Source organism: Acinonyx jubatus, chromosome F2 (assembly GCF_027475565.1).
Source record: "Acinonyx jubatus isolate Ajub_Pintada_27869175 chromosome F2, VMU_Ajub_asm_v1.0, whole genome shotgun sequence".
Taxonomy (NCBI): domain Eukaryota; kingdom Metazoa; phylum Chordata; class Mammalia; order Carnivora; family Felidae; genus Acinonyx; species Acinonyx jubatus.
In genome coordinates, this window is record NC_069394.1 from 18,186,503 (window position 1) to 18,201,322 (window position 14,820).

Genomic DNA, 14,820 nt, shown 5'->3' on the forward strand with positions numbered 1-14,820 from the left:
AAGTTTTCTTTCAATATATGTAATTAAATAAACTCTACATTCAATGTGGGGCTAGAAGTCAGTATCTTACTCGCATGCTCTACTGACTGAGCCAGCCCAGCATCCCTCTTTATTCTTTCTTAATGTTTATTTATGCTTGAGAGAGAGAGAGAGAGCATGGGAGAGGCAGAGAGAGAGAGACACACACAGAATCCGAAGCAGTCTCCAGGCTCCGAGCCGTCAGCACAGAGCTCGATGCGGGGCTCGAACTCATGAACAGGGAGATCAAGACCTGAGCCGAAGTCAGACACTCAACCGACTGAGCCACCCAGGCACCCCAAGTCATATAATATTTTAAAGATAGTTTCCTCACTCATGGAAAGGAATATTAGAAGGTGGTTACAAAGAGTGTCTGATGAGAAAGGGATTTCCATCCCTTTTCTTTCATTTGAATAATCCTTACAACATAATTCTAATAATAATCAGGATGTAATCTGAAATGATCAACAATTGATAATTTACTACTCTGATATGGTAAGATCTTCAAAAACTATAATAAAATATAAACTATCCTCTTCTACCTTTATCAGTGAATCAATAAGTATTTGGTCTTTTCCAATGTGTTTATTCTAATTTTCCTGGATGTCTGATAGATGCTTCCATATCTCCCTATATTCACATCTTCAAATTTAGTCATAAACACAGTTAGCCATACCCTTTGCAAAATTGGGTCTGAATGAAAAAGAGAGCCTCAAAGTTTAGCCTTGGAATTAACACGAAAAGTAGTCTGATATCTATGTGATTCTGGAAACTCCTTCACATTATCCAAACTGGGATCTAGAAAACTAAATTCCAGTTCAATCTGTTTCCATTTTTGCACAGCTCAGACTCACAAACTTCCATGTTTTGTAAAGCTGAAAAATGCTGTGTTTTAATCCCTACTGGGGTACAGTCTTAGGGTTTAGAGAATGTTACATCTCAAATGTATATAGAATAAGGAAATACATCAACATTTGAAAATCCTGCATTACTCAGTGAAAGGGTATTTTCCAAAGAATCAATTCACAATGTAAATTCATGAATGGTTGTAAAGGATGCATTTAAATTGTAAAGTAAACCAACAGATTTTAATGTAACAGAGTATACAAAGTTCATTCCTATTGTTTTATTTTTTATTTACATTACTATTGTTTCAGATACAACATTGCAACTTACCTTTATAAAATTACTATTTGGGAGCGCCTGGGTGGCTCAGTTGGTTAAGCTGTTGGTTAAGTGTCTGACTTGGGCTCAGGTCATGACCTCACGGTTCCTGAGTTCAAGCCCCACCTGGGGCTCACTGCTGCCAGGGCAGAGCCTCCTTTGGATCCTCTGTCTTCCTCTTTCTCTGCCCCACCCCCACAAATAAATAACATTAGAAAAATAAAATAAAAATAAAATTACTATTTGTTGGGATACCTGGCTGGCTTAGTCATAGAGCATGAGACTCTTGATCTTGGAATCCTGAGTTTGAGCCCCACACTGAAAAAAATTTATTATTTTTATTACTTAAAAAAAATTATTGGGGCGCCTGGGTGGCTCAGTCGGTTGAGCATGCTACTTTGGCTCAGGTCATGATCTCGCAGTTCTTGAGTTCAAGCCCCGCGTCAGGCTCTGTGCTGACAGCTCAGAGCCTGGAGCCTGCTTCATATTCTGTGTCTCCCCCTCTCTCTACCCCTTCCCCACTCATGCTCTGTCTCTCTCTGTCTCTCAAAGATGAATAAACATTAAAAAAAATTTTTTTTTAATAAAAATAAAAAATAAAAAAAATTATTACTGGTCAAGTTTTGACATAGTGTCAAAGAATATCTAAAAAGACTACTAAGATACTTCTCCAGTTTCCAATTACATATCTGTTTGAAGCCAGATTTTTTTATATACTTCAGTCAAAACAACAATTGGATGTTAAAGCAAATATGAGAATCCAGCTGTCTGCTATTAAGCCAGATAGTAGAGATTGCAAAAATGGAAAACAATGTTACATTTCACAAAAGCGTTATTAAGTTGACAAGCCATTGTGTTTATTATTATTTTAAATGAACTAGTAAATATTTTAAAACTTTCAGTCAGCTTTTATATCTAATGTGGTAAATATTGATAAATATAAACCCTATAAGCAAAGCTTTGTGAAGTCTGCAATAATTTTTAAGAATGTATAGAGAGGTCCTTTACATCAAAAAGTTGAGAGCCCCTTATGCATGGAATTGTGAAGGTACTAAATCCTTTTTCTGGAAACTGCCTCTCAGACATAGTGAGCACTTCTTTTGTGATCTGGGAGGAGGGAGATCAGCAACAAGATACTAACTCACATTAACTAAAGTAAAACTCCTACCTCTGAATTTCTTTGCTACGTTGTCTTGTGTAGTTGACAACATAATAAGTAGAAGTTGTATAAGGTAGGAGTTAGGATGTCAAAACCTGAAACACCTGTCATCTGCTGATCCAAATAGCTCATGTTTAAAATAGAAGTTATATTTTAAATTAATCATCGAATGTTATTCAGGTGGTTGGTGCTGTAGATTGTGTAACTGAATCTCATGTCCCCTAATTTGCTGCTTGTGGATCAGTACTACATGGCTGGTGGCCATAATTCAGGCCTACGACTCAGAAGGGAATTTTGGTTAAATGCGAAGGTTTGGGTGTATCCATGGGCACAGAGAAATATTCAATCCATGAGATTCAGTGAGATGACAGCAGGAAGCTGAAGTAGGTCAAATAAATGAGCATAGGATAAAACCTCAGTCAATGCTCATCAAGAATAATATACAGAATAGAAAGCCAGGAGAAGGGTACTGTTTTTTGAATGCCCACGACGGTTCAATTAGAAACCACTAGGTTACATTTGGAACCCCTAGCTTACATTACCTAAGAGTAGATTTTAGCCCTACCCTTATCTCCTAATACAATTTGACAAATTATATCATCATAACAACAGTGTAAAGCAGGTATTTGCTTCATTTCTCAACTAGGAAATAAAGGTCTAGTGAGGTGAATACGCTTCCAGGATCACACAGATTCCACATCACACAGTCCCAAATCAAAGATAGGGTTTGGGTTTCAGGTCTCTCTTGGGGCACCTTTCTTGGGGCTCAGTTGGTTAAGCTTCCAACTTCGGCTCAGGTCACGATCTCATGGTTCCTGGGTTTGAGCCTCACATCCGGCTCTGTGTTGACAGCTCAGAGCCTGGAGCCTGCTTTGGATTCTGTGTCTCCTTCTCTCTCTGTCCCTCCCCCACTCAAGCGCGCGCGCGCTCTCTCTCAAACATAAACATTAAAAAAGAAAAAAAGAAAATCTGATATATTTAAATATATATATAATATTCTACCCTTGAGGAGCTTTCATTTCTGGCTTGAAATTGTACTAGCCTTTTCCCTATTCTCTTGAGGTAGGGGGAACTCATAGAAATGCATGGATATGTAATGAGGTTTTATATTCATTCACAGTCAGGTAACATTTTACTTTTTCTTTATGGGCCATGAATTGCAAGTAAAAGGGGACAAACAACAAATGTGCTTTTGTTTAATAAAGAAACCCAGTTTTACTAAAGGTTCTTATTGCTGGAACTATTAGCAAAGGGGCAGCTAAGTGCTACTGAGCAAAAATCTGCAATTCTGCATTACAGATAATAAGCATAGAAATTTAGAGCTAAGGTTGAGTGTTCCTGTGGGGTCCCACAGCTAGACACTTGACACCCACAATTTTCACCGTACCCCTAAATCGGCTTAATCCGCATTATATGTAAGAGTACATAAGTCAGATAATATGTTTTTTTTAATAAATTTTTTTAGCGCTTTATTTTTGAGACAGAGACAGAGCATGAGTGGGGTAGGGGCAGAGAGAAGGAGACACAGAATCCGAAGCAGGCTCCAGGCTCCGAGCTGTCAGCACAGAGCCCCAGGAGGGGCTTGAACCCACGAACCGCCAGATCATGGCCTGAGCCGAAGTCAGACGCTTAACTGACTGAGCCACCCAGGCGCCCCCCAGATAATATATTTTCAATTACAACTTAGCCTTTAAAAACTATCATACAACTAAAATTCAAGAACCAGTCTAAGTGGGATGAATCCGGCTCTCAAATTTAAGCCAGTTCCTCAAGAGTTGAATCACCTCAGGCAGTGTTCACACAAAGGCTGAAGCCTTGAAGATTTGTTGGGGAAAATTAGTGAGTGGGTTTCCCCAGACCAGCGTGAAGTCATCAGGCCAGGGCAATGCTTCCCAGAGGTGTAACCGCGGCGGGAGGAGGGGTGGGGGGGGCGGGGGGTGGTGCGGGTGGGGCGGAAACGCGCGGTACTTTGCAGGTCGGCCCCTGGGGACTGGGTTGGCTGACTACCTGGCCTGGTATTGCAATAAAATTCTTGACCTCTAAGCACATCCCCTAACACCACACCCAGCGCGAACTTGTTGAAAAGCATCGTTCCCAGTTTACTCGACTTTTCTGTTTTGACTTGTTCCTTATTGTCCAAAATACGTGATAAGGAGCAAGACCCCACTTTTCAAGGCCTAGCTGAGTTCCAAAGCAGTTCACACTTCAGAGGATCCTTGGAAGGCGGGGGGGGGGGGGGGGGGGGGGGAGAAGCAAAGGAAAGGAAAGAAATCTTTTTACCCTGCAATAATTACAGCGGAACCTTCAATGGCCAAATTAGTGAATTTGTAAACCCACTCTCATTTTTTCCTAAACAGTGCCACCTAGTGTCCATTTTAAGTCATCAGGAGACGCTTTGGCGAGGACCAAAGAGAAATAAAGAAAGGGGAAAAGAGTAACCGGGAAGGCTCTTTGCAGCTTTAGGGCGTTGGGGAAAAGATGGAGAAAAGAGCGTCTCAAATATAAGTATTTTGACTCGTTATCTTCTTAGAAAGCTCGAAAGAAGCAGAAGCCATTTAAGCCATTCCCTTGGAAATGGCTTTTTCTAAGCGCGCTACTTTCGAGTTCTACGGAGCACGATTTTTATTTTGTTACATTTATAATGCTCGCTGCTTGCGTGTTTTTACGTGAGGAGGCCAAGTGAAGGAAAAAATATAACTATGTTTCCACTTTTCCCGCCACCCAAGACCGAAACTTCTGTGTAGGGAGGACTTTGACACTTGACGCCTGCTCAGAAACTTTTGAGCTACTGGGAAGAAAGGGTTAACACGCGGTAGACCTGTGGCCGATTTTATTTGGAGTCGCTGCCGGCGTTCGGAGGTTCCAGGTGTGCGCGCGCGCGCACACACACACACACACACACACACACACACCCCTCCCAGCTATCTCTCCCCAGGGCTGTTACTTAGTAGCCTAAGGGCACCATTTGGCCTCGCAGCAAATTAGTTAAACCGTTTGGGGAGTTTATCGCGAAGAGGGAATCCTTGTAACTCAGACCGGAGCTGAGGGATTTCTGCAAAGCGCGGCCTCCCAGCTCCGTCGCTGGAGGGAAGGAGGGAATCAGGTGGTGGCCAGCCTGTGCGCAGTGCATTTCTCTGCACACGTTAGCAATCAAGTTAATTGAATTCATTGGAGTTTAGAACCGGCCTCTAGCTCAGAGAGGGCTTTGAATGGCCAATTTCTCTTTCTTCCTCTCCCCCTCCCCGCCTCCCGCCCGCCCGCCCGCGCTCCCAGTTCCCTCCCCCCGGGTTCCCCAGTCCGCACCTCCCTTCTCCACTCCCCTCAACCCCCACTCCCTCCTCCGCCCTATTAAAACACCCACCAGCTCCCTTGTTAAGACCCCCTTAAGTTGGAGGAGGCAGAAAGGCAACAACAGCGAGGAAGGAGAAGTCAAGACGTCTGGAAAGAATTACCCAGTCCTGGCTTCCAGCAGCCCATTGAACCAGGGACTTGAACCAGCCCCAGCCAAAGACTTTCTCCCGATTCTGCGCTTCCTGGGTTCTGCTGAGACTTCACCGGGCTTTTCTTGATACGAAAAAGAAAAGAGACTTTCCGTTATCAGGGGAGGGGGAACTGGAGCAAAATAATAATAATAATAATAATGATAATAATAAAATAAAAATAAAGTTAATTTATTTTTAAAGCACAAATTTTTCTTTTAAGAATTAGACTGAAGTGCAACGGAAATATTAAAAAGAATAGTGGTGAAATTTCCTTTTAAAGTGGGGGTGAACCAAACATTTCAGACTACCCCCCCATCCTTTTTAAATGTTGTTTTTAAATTTTTTATTTTTTTTGGCCGGTCGTCTCAAATTCATCTGATCTCTTATTACCTCAATTTTGGAAACTGCCCGCCACCGACCCTCCGGGACCACACAGACAGTCTGAGGACAACTTTATGACCAAGAGCTGAACAAGGTACGTTACATTGGCGCGATATGGTGAACCAGGAGGGCCCCCGAATAGGCCAGGGCGAGGGAAGAAATTACCCACATAAGTGTTAAAAAATTGTAAAGCTAGTTTTCGACAGAGAAGTTTGAGGTCTGATAATTTCCAACAGACTGAAAATCAGGGGATATTTCAGATCACTGTCAGGCTTGGCAATATAACCCTGGCTTTCCCCATCCCTGCGGCGCTCGGCAGAAATCCGCTGCCTTTCTGGGAACACAGGTAACCTCTCTGCCTGGGAAAGACTGCACGTCCCGAGATGTACTTTTCCACTCCTCATCTTCCGGAGCCGCAGAGGGGCTCCCGGGCTAGGAAACCAGAATTTCCACTGTGCAAGGAAAATGCATTCCGCATAGCCACCCCCCTCCCTTTGCCCCTTCCCTTCCCATCCCTTCCCTTCCGTTCTTTCCCCCCCCCCCCCCCCCACGTCGGGAGGAAAACCCTGGAACAGCCAGCTCAGTGCCTTTTACTTGTAAGTGGGAAACCCGCTTCTTACTTGGAATGCAAAGGGTTAAAGTGATTTGGGCTCCCAGCTCCAGGGAGCCGAGACCCTCCGAGAAGGAGGGTCCTTCGCCACCTCCTCGCAGCTACCGGCCTCGCTCGGCCACTCCCACTTTCCCGGGCTTCCCGTCCTTTGCACTCCCTGGACCCCAAGGCAGTGTCAGGCTCGGTCTGCCCGGGCTCAGCCCGGCTCCGGAAGCCTTACTTGGGCCAGGGGTCCCGGACACAAGCGGTGGCAGCCGCCGACCCGAGCGGGAGGAGGGCGCGCGAACCTCTGCTAGCCGCCGCCCGGGGGCAGGGCGTGCGTGGGGACCGCGCGCTGCAGCGCAGGCAGCTGCAACGTCCCGGGAGCCAACTCCGACGTGGCACCGAGCACGCTGGCGCTTCTCTTCGCAGCTGCAGCGCGGGGCCGCGCGGGTGGGGGGCTTGGGGGTGCCGTCCCCAGCGCCCGGCCTGGGGAGGGGGGACGGGGGCGCGCGGGAGCTGGGGCGAAGTGGGAGGCGAGCCAGAGGCAGGGTTGGGATGGATAATCAACACCTTGGGCGGAATTGGTCACGCTGGTTCCCGCCCAGCGTGAGCTAGGGCTCCGAAACGGGTCCCCGTGAACTGGAGGGCGGGTCTGAAAGGAGGGTCTGTGCGCGGGCCGGACGGGGAGGCGAGAGAGCACTTCCCCTCCGGCCAGGGAAACGCAGCCGAGGGGAAACGGCGCTGAAAGGATAATTAAGGCTGGAAAGAGGGGCTGGGAGCGGAGAGGCGGTGCCTGGGGAGGAGGGTTTACAAGACCCGGGTCCTATTACACCGGCTTAGGTGCCAGCGCCTCTTTTTCCATCCCCAGAACGCGCGCGCGGAGTACTTGGACTCGGCGACCCTGCGCGCCTCCAGGGCGTGCGAGCCGCTGCAGCCGCGCGCCCAGAAGGTGCGTGTAGGAGCCCTGCCGGCCCCTCCCTGCCCGGTTCCCCGCCCGGTTCCCCACGCTTGGGGACCGTTGCAGCCGGGCGTCTCCCGAGCTGCTGCCCAGAAACGCTGCGCTCCAACGCACGTGGCTGGCCTGGGATTGCCTTTGACGTCACACCCTGGGGGGGAGGTGTGACGCAATAGGTCGGGGAGCCCTGATTGGCCGCGAAGGGCTTTCCCGAACTGGAGGCCTGAGTTTATACAGACTCTCAGCTCAGTACTGAGAGTAAAGTGAAGGGTGTTGGTAGTTGGGCTTTGCTGAGAAACTGAGGTGACTGCCAAGAGGGGGAAAGACTTCGCTGCCCTTTGTAGATTTCAAGCCCCTTTTTTTTTCCCCCTCGCAGATTTTTCACTGCAGTGAGGGAGTATGATAATGTACCTTTGGAAGTGTTAAACAAGATTATAATTGTTTAGAAAGGTTTTTTTTAACCACGTTTTAAAAGGTCAACACTTATTCAAACACATATGCAGTGACGAAGGTTTAAAATTAAAATGTGCATTTATATAGAATTGGCTAGGACAAATATTTGTGTCCATCAAATTATTTGTAGATACTGTTTTAAATTTTACAGAATAGGATTGAAAAGAATACGTAAATTCTAAACTTTTTCTTTTCATACCAATGTGTGCAAATTGACTCATTAATTATATTTTTGCTGCGTTTTTCTAGTTGCTAGATACGATTACAAGAACCACTGAGGTGCTACATTTTTAATATCCATCATGCCGCATCTCAGGTTTTTCCCACTGCTTGGCCCTTTTACGTTTTCAATAAAAGGTTAACTCTTTAACGTGCTTATGTTAGTGTCTATATTATGTCATGTGTGAGTTTGCAATTTTGGAACAAGTATTCAGAATTCTAGGTAAATATTTCTGGATGATAGCATTGTCATGAGAATATCATTACTCCTATTCACATTTTTTAATTTATGTATTTCCTGAGGGGAATAGAAAACTGTCTTGTAAATACATTGACAAAAGTATATTACCTCAGTTGCTTGTGTTGTACCTGGAACTAACTCTTTACCAGAGAAAGTTATGCAGCTTATAAAAATGAAGTTCTTAAATAGACGATTAGCATCAAATTTGCATGTCACTCTCCACAAAGCAAAGATGTAGTAGGTTAACCTTCCTGGAACACAGGACTTGAGCAGCAAACGAATAAGAAACTTACTAGAAAGTAAGTCAGATTGGAACTAATAACTTTTGGTAGGTTTATAGAATAGCCTCACAGTTTTGAATTTCATAAACTCTTGTTTTACACATGGTTTCCTTACCAGCTTTCTTTTAAAACAATTTTTTTTTTTTGACATTTTAAGCACAGACTGATTCATTTAGTATCTCTTATTGGAACTGTGGGGAAAGCCCTTGGGGAGCGATGTGTAGGTCTCCTTTGGCAAAGCTATATTACATTGTCATAGTTTTAAAAATGGAAGTATAGTTCACACACAGTGTTACATTGGTTTCAGGTGTATAACATAGTGACTCAACAAGTCTGCTCTTCATGCTGTGCTCACCACCAGTGTAGCTCCCCCTGCCCCTGGTATCGTACAAACATATTGCAATACCAGGGATTCTGTTCCCTACGCGGTACCTTTTATCCCTGTGGCTTAGTCACACAGTTACATTTTTCAATCTAAGAACAAGTAGTTTGTTACATTATCAGCATCCTGACTGTTACATAATATGGGAGTGATGAGTTAATGTAATTGGAGAACAGATCATAAACTCCACTGTCTCTTTCTGGGTTCTGTTTTGTTTTTTGGTTGTTTTTTGTTTTGTTTTGTTTTGTTTTGCTTGTTTTTGTTTTTAAATCCACCTTCACTCAGGCTGTGTTCCACTAGGAGCCTGCAAGGACAGAGCCAGTGGCAGCTAGTGCGACAGCTGATTGGGGGAGACAGCTCCCTGTAGAAAAATCACCTCCACCTCAACTTGGTTTTAATTAATCCTTTTCTCTCCAGTGGCAATCTGCCTAGAATAAGTATCGCCCCACGGCATATACCTTAAATTATTCAAGTATATCTCGAATGTCACCAATACATCTAGATTTATAGAGTTTGTATATATACTGCCTTGTCCACAACCTGTCTTTCGAATTTGCACCCAAAGTAGGGCTTGGACTCCTGACCCCGAGATCAAGAGCAGCATGCTCTACTGACTGAGCCAGCCAGGCGCCCCTCACAATCTAGAAAAATGTTGTTGGTATAGAAGTCCAAACAAATATAATGAGGTCACACTCTTAAATATTTCTTTAACTTAAATAATAATATATTTACAAAAGAATGCCTCTAAAATGCATCATTTTACTGCAAACTAAAAAACAAAAACAAGATGCAGTTCACATTTTAATGGAATTTGTCATACAAAAAATATACTCAAAGAAGTCTATAAATAACCACAGTGTAAGGCAAGACAGAAGAGGACCCATAAAAAGTGAAATAATGGCTACTGTTTATTACATGTCTAAAATGTATCAGGCACTGAGTTAGATACTTTATTTCTTTAATGTTTGTTTATCTTTGAGAGACAGACAGAGTGTGAGTGGGGGAGGGCAGAGAGAGAGGGAGACACAGAATTCGAAGCAGGTTCCAGGCTCTGAGCTATCCGCACAGAGCCTCCCATGGGACTCGAACTCATGAACCGCGAGATCATGACCTGAGCCAAAGTCCCATGCTTAACCCACTGAGTCACCCAGGTGCCCCTATTTCATATACATTATATCTAATGTATATGGGCCAAACCCGCATCAAGAAAATTTTGTAATTAAAGGAATCTTGCTTCAGAAAGGTTGAACAACTCAATCAAAGTCACAGTGTTTAGTGAGGAGTGTGGATGAAATTTAATCCAATAAATCTTGAATATAATGCCCTTGAACTGGACTATGCTGTGGCTGGACTAGTCAAGTTTTCTGAGGGCTTAAATTGAGGAGAAATCACATCTGTGAGAGATCAGGAAGGATTTTGTGAAGAGCCTTGGCACTTGTGGCACATATGGTTACATGGGGTGTTGACCTAAAAGATAGTGTGCCCAAGAGCCAATGGAGGAACTTCGAGAACTAAAATTCCATGCCAAGTTTTGTTTTGTTTTTTGTTTTTTTTTTGTTTTTGCAGACTTTCTCCCCTTTGCCACACTGAACTCTAGGATGAAGTTTATGGCGGTGAAACTCAACCAATAGGGCAGTTGGGCGAATTGGCATCCTGGGGGTCAGGGATCATTGCTGATGGTACACATGAGGAGGAAATCCGAAACCTACAGCTGTGGGTGCAGACACAGCTGGGGTGACAAGGCCTTTGAAAGGCTTATTGCCTAACCTTGCGAGCTTGGCTCCAGGGTCTCTGCCAGGATCGATGCAGTGGGACTGGAGAGACAAAGGCCAACTTCAAAGCCAGAGAGGGAGAGGAGGTCAGAAGGGGACAAGATGAGGGTCATGTGCTCTAATATGTCCCAGAGGGTAATGTTCTCTAATGTGAAGACTATTGAGAGGCTCCGTTTGGTACTTTTTCGGATTTCTAGTTGAGGACAGTAGCAGAGGCAATATGCATGGAGGAATGCATATCGATCCAAATAAATCACTGGGGTTTTCTTAGACTTTAACCCAGTGATTGCCAAACTTTGTTGCAATTAGAATCACTTATGGAGATTTGAAAATTACTGATGCTCTGTTAGCACCCCCTACCAATTAACTCTGGATGTTGTAGGAGCCGCATATCAGTAATTTTTACAGATCCCCCGAGTTAATTTGGACGTACATCAAAATTTGGGAACCACGACTTTTTAACCTTTGCTCACCACCATGGTTTCCTAATCCACTGTTAGCAGGCAAATGTCTACAAGAAAAGAATGTCTTGTAGTATAAAGACGTGGGTTTCCGTGCTCCATGCCAGTGTCACCTGCCTAAGTTAATATTCTTAATTCTGATCTACATATGATTTGAGGCTTAGCACCCCCATCCTCCATACAATGAGTTTAGGGGTAAAGAAAACCTGTGTTCCAGAACCAGTCCTTCTCTTTATGAGATGTGATTTTGAGCAATGCATTTTCTAAACAAATATTCTTTATGTATCTCCTTTTGGCCTTTGAGCCTTTGTATGTGTAAATATTGGCTACAAGTTAAAAAGACACCAACTTGGTCTTCAGTGGATTTGAGCATATAATGAGGAAGAGAGACAAGTGCACTTTATCCCTTAAGTTACTCTTCCTTTACATCAAAACCATTGGTATCCCACTGAAGCTGCAATAAATATATATAGTCCTTACCTACTTACAGTAAGCCTGCAAAAAAGTTGCACTCCCATTTTGCAGATGAGGAACTGAGGCTCAGGAGTAGATACCAAAAATGTACTCTCTGTACTCCTCCTTCAGATGACCATGATGAAGAACATGCCCACATTGCAACCTACATTCATCCTTCTTATAGACACTCAGCTATGGGTGGCTACAATATGAAAATAAAGTTTCCATCCTGTCCCTAAAATTTGAAGTTCAGAGATAATCGATTGTCTAAGGACACATGACTCATTCACAGGAACCCTCTGGTGATTTGCCTGAAGTCAGGTAGCTAATATGAGGCCAAACTTGGGCTTGAACCCATTTCTTCCCAGTCCTGCTAGTCTTTTCCCTATGCCAGAGTTAACTAGCAGTGGATTAGAGGGCAGGGGAGTGAGTCAGGCTGATTAGGTAGTTAGTGGGCAGGCAACAAGTGGCAGAGATCTAACATCACTGAGCTCTAGCTGTTGATAATTCTTTTTAGGTACTTAAATGAGTTCTCTCTTTTAAATTAAGAATCTGTTGTGTGAAGTCAGTGGGATTATTTCCATTTTATAGATGAAGAAACTAAAGATGGCAAGTATTATGTGGCTTTCCCAATGTTGTCGTGCCATTAAAAGGAAAAGCCAGGAATCTATCCCAATTCAGTCTGGTTCCAGAGGGACCAGGACATATACATACACACACACACACACACACACACGTTATTAGAGCCGAACACAAAACAGTGTATGGATCAATGCACCATAAATATTGTAAGAGTTCCAGATTTCAAGTAGATAAAAGATGATCTCATTATCCCCCATGACCCACACTTGACCCCTGAATTCATAAGGTTCCTCAAATTGTAACTGACAGTTTCTGGAAACGCTTTTGGAGGGCCATTTGCCTTTTCTCACTTTATTACCCAAAGGTCTACAGTTGGTCTGGTACTTCTTACAAACCATTACGTTTAGGTAGCTGGGCAAGAGATTATGGAACTTGTCTTTTAAAAAGAAAGAAAAAAAGGGGCACCTGGATGGCTCAGTCTGTTAAGCCTCTGACTCTTGGTTTCGTCTCAGGTCATGATCTTGCAGTTTCGTGGGTTTGAGCCCCACATCAGGCTCTGTGCTGAGAGTGCAGATCCTGCTTGGGATTCTCTCTCTCTCCTTTCTCTGCCTCTCCCCTCTACTCTCCTCTCTGTGCTCACTCTCTCTCTCTCAAAATAAAAAAACTTAAAAAAATAAAATAATTAAAAGAAAAAGAAAGAAAAAAAACCCTTTAGGATGAGGGGTATTAAGGGTTCAACATATATTCATTGCCACTGCAGTAAAGAAAGGAGAGGGATCCACCCAAGTGCAAAAGGAGTTACTCATTTATTCAAAATATATTTATTGTATGCCTACTATGCGCGAGCCTCTGTCTTTGGTACAAGAACACACAGTTGATTCAGATAATCAAGTCCCTGTAGCCATAGAACGTACATAGGGCTAGTTAGAAAATCAAGTGTGGTCCGGGGAGAGTGACAGGGAGTGAAGAGAAGGTAGGGTGGAGGAGACATTTTAGAAGAGAATGGTAAGCTGAGACCTCTCTGAAGAGATATCCCTTAGTTCTAACTCTGTAGCCTTTCCCAGATGCTGATGACTAATTTGAATTCACTTCCTCTTTTTCCCCAAATCTAAAACAGAAGGACCACTTTATGAAGCTTTGGAAACTCAGTTCTCACCCCTGCACCCCTTAGTGCCATGGGAGCGGCTGTCATTCCAGCTCATCCCACCTTGCCTTCTGGTTAATAGAAAGAATAGGAGGAAGAAAGGCTCCGATATCCATTGACCTATAGAGTCCTACTTGGGTATGTGAGCTCACAGCAAGGCTTCTATCTGCTCTGCAGGTGGAACAATGAATGTAGCAGTGCCTTTCTTAAAGTAAAGCAGGATTTTGGCTGTAGGCAGTAATAACATGCTGTTGCATAGATGGAACCACCAGCTTTCTCTGGGATAACCCCATTCTCTGTCCCTTTTAGCTGCATCCACGCAGAAAAGTCTAAGAACCCAGAAATCTCTGCGTGTTGGCTAATCTTGTATCTGTACCTGAGTGTCAATTCCCCATTTTCCATAATAACGGGAAAAAGAGTTTTCCAACTTGTCCTTGCACAACATGTTTTATTAGCCAGAAACAAAAGGAAGCTGCCTGTTTTGTCATGACAAATCAAATCTATTCAGCGAATATTTACTGAGAGTACTGTAACCTGGCTCTATGCTACCAGGCGGATCCTACTTCTGGTTTTGAGACTGTTACTTAAATACTTAGAGTCTTGGTTTCCTCATCCTATGTGTATGTTATTTGTAACATGAGATTAAGAATACATTTATCACCTAAAGTAGTTAGGATTAAATGGGATCATGCCATTCAATAAGACAGACAATACTTAGCCCACTGCCTGGAACCTAATGAATGGTGAATAAACGTTAGCAGATATAACAACGAGGTCAATGACGATGTTGATGCATAAAGTTACAGGAATTCATTCAGCAAATATTTACTGAATACCACCTGTAAGCCAGGCAGGGTTTTAGGTCCTTGGGGCACATTAGCAAAAGTAGATTTAGAAAAATCTGTTGACTTTGTGGAACTTACATTAGGGTGCATCAATCTATTCTTTACGCTTGGTTTGGCTTAGAATTCTGTGAAGACTCGTACTGGTGAATAATTGGTATCCAATCAAATAGCAGCTTAAAAATCAATTCAAGTTTGATGTGGGCAAAAAAATAATTAAAATCCAACTTCTATGT

General features: G+C 43.6%; 1 protein-coding gene across 1 annotated transcript in view; it reads left to right on the forward strand.

The window, feature by feature from the left end:
* The first annotated feature begins 5,649 nt into the window (after positions 1–5,649).
* Positions 5,650–14,820, forward strand: part of HAS2 (hyaluronan synthase 2) — a 29,170-nt gene continuing 19,999 nt past the window's right edge. The window contains exon 1 of the mRNA XM_015075828.3: positions 5,650–6,298. The gene's annotated coding sequence lies outside the window, so the exon portion shown is untranslated. The remainder of the gene's footprint in view (positions 6,299–14,820) is intronic.